Below are 2,618 nucleotides of genomic sequence, written 5' to 3'. Positions count from 1 at the left end.
CAGTAAACCAGAAGGTTTATTGGACAACTGGAACACAGGTTACAGCAGAGCTTGCAGGCACAGTCAGGACTCCTCCATCCAGTCCTTCTGGGGGTTCAGGGTGCTTCGATCCCAGCTAGGATACCCTGAATTCTGCCCCACAGCCCCAAACCCAAACTGTCCGCCGGCCAAATCCTTTGTCCCCTTTTCCTCCGCCCAGGTGCTCCCCCCTCCCCCCTGCCGGGCTCGGGTTACAGGCTGAGCACCTGTCCCTCACCTAAAGATATCCCCTGCTTTCCCGTTCCCCACACAGTCCCTACTCCATCACAGTTACCAAGAGATCTCCATGGCTTTTCCCTCTCCCCATCTCAAATGTAAAATTGTCTCAGCACAAAACCTCTGTCCCCACCTACTTCTCAGGTATTGTCACCTCCCCATCCCCTGCAGGCTGGTAGCTATGCCAATCTCACTGTCACACAGTCCCCGGGCGATGCTCTGGAACTGCTCCCTATGAAGCCAGTCAGGACTCTGGTGAAGTCTCCTCTCTCTGGGTAGACTGTCTTCAGGGCAAGAAGCTTCCTCAGTTTCAACCTTCCTGGGTCTGACCTTGGAGCATTCAGCATCCTCTGCCCCTCCGTGCGCTTCCCACAGTGAGTCACCCAGGCGGGGTCCTGGGGAAGCCAGAGTCCTGCACTCCCACATCACAGTCAGACATGACTCTTAGCCAGCCAGTAAAACAGAGGTTTATTCGATGACAGGAACAGGGTCTAAAACAGAGCTTGTAGATACAGAGAACAGGACCCTTCACCCGGGTCCATCCTGGGGGGCAGTGAGCCAGACAACCCTGTCTGCCCTCACTCCTTGTCCCCAGTCAGCTCCAAACTGACTCCCCTCCAGCCCCTCCTCTCTGGGCTTTGTCTCTTTCCCAGGCCAGCTCACCTGATCGCTTTGTTCTCCCACACCTTTAGCTATCTTCTTGCAGGGGGGAAGGGCCCCGGTCATTAGTTGCCAGGAGAGAGCTTCGGCCATTTATACACACTGGCCTTTATCCCACCACCTACAGACTTAAGAAATGCATAAGGGAAACTGAGGTACCCCTATACTATTCAGAGGAAACATTAAGAACAGTCCCACTTTGTCACACTCAGCACCTCCTTTTATCCCTTTTTCCACCTCTCACCCTACAGTATGACCTCTCTGTCCTGAAATACCAGTCCCCTTCCCCCCTGACCATTAGTATAATTTTGCCTGCCAAGGCCACAAATACTGAGTAACCCACGTGGGGCATCCTGCACCCTTACATTTCATGAGGTGGATGTGTGGATGGCTGAGAACAGAAAGAAGAGGGAAAATTTTATTTAAGATGACGTTAAAAAAAGTGAACGGTACAGACTTTAAGCATAGAAGTGTCTGGTTATCAGGGAATAACGTGCAGATTATCAAGGGGTGTGAAGTTCGGTTTAAGATTGGATGGCGTAAGGAATACATAATCTACAATATCTCCAATTGGGGATAAAAGGTTAACAGGTCAAAGTACAGACACTGAGATATGAGGGTATGTTGTTCGTATAATGGCTATGTTCAGATGTGCAGTATAATGAATGGATACGATGATGAGGCTGGATTGACCCTCATTTGGTGAGATTTAACATTCAGTGAGTTTACGGTTCCAGTTCATATGGTCCAACAGAAAGTTTCTCGATCCCTTTCTTGTAGTTGATGCACGAGGTCACTCCGGCTCATGCCTCCTGGTACTGTCAGTGGCTTGTGATGTGTTCGATGCAGACCTCCCTGGACCATCGGATGGTGTCTGAGACAACAAGGTGCCACATGAGCCATGTGAAGCGTTGACTGATTGCGCAGGTCCACAGCACGCGCTCGTTGCAGGGGTCCCAGGTGCCCAGAGCTTCGACGATCAGGGCATCTGAAAGTTACCACATTCCGCCGAGCCTCTCGGCTTCTCTAGTCTTCTGAGCTTGTTATTTGGATTGTGAGGTCTTTGGGTTAGGGCTTTCTCTGGTACGGGGTCTAGTGTGGGGATCATAACAACAGGGCTAGTTTTTTTAACCAGTAAATGTCAGTGAACATCAAACTCATCACACAGCCCCAAACCAATGAAAACCGTTTCCATCAATAATAATGGAGTTACAGCTCGGCAAAGTAAGAAAAACGCATCTTGAGAACATGTTAGAGACTGTCATTAAAAATGATTGTCCAACACAGCCCGAGGTTTCCTGCAATTGTGCAAACAGCCATTAAAAATAGGAAAAAGTGCATGAAACCAAACATGGCTGTTCTCCATCCGCAGGATAAACAGCAGACCTGCACTCTGCCCAGCCTAGGAAAAACAAATGATCAGCCAGCCCTCGCCCCGGTGTCAGCCACCCTGTGGCCCCACCCAACTCGCCTCCCCAGGTCCTGCCCCCCAGGGCCCAGCCCCCTGCGGGTCCCCCCTTAGCACCCCAGACAGAGCCCGATCCAGGACCCTGCCTGAACCCCAGCTGGAACCCAAGCCAGCCCCCCAACAGGACCCGAGCGAGCCCCGCCCCCTGAACCCCAGCAGGGCCCAAGCCAGCCCCAGCCCCTCCCGCAGGGCCCGAGCCAGCCCCCTTAAACCCCAGCGGGGCCCGAGCCTGCCC

Source organism: Chelonoidis abingdonii, chromosome 16 (assembly GCF_003597395.2).
Source record: "Chelonoidis abingdonii isolate Lonesome George chromosome 16, CheloAbing_2.0, whole genome shotgun sequence".
NCBI classification, from domain to species: Eukaryota; Metazoa; Chordata; order Testudines; family Testudinidae; genus Chelonoidis; species Chelonoidis abingdonii.
The sequence above is the reverse complement of the archived record's forward strand: the minus strand, read 5'-3'. Positions refer to the sequence as shown.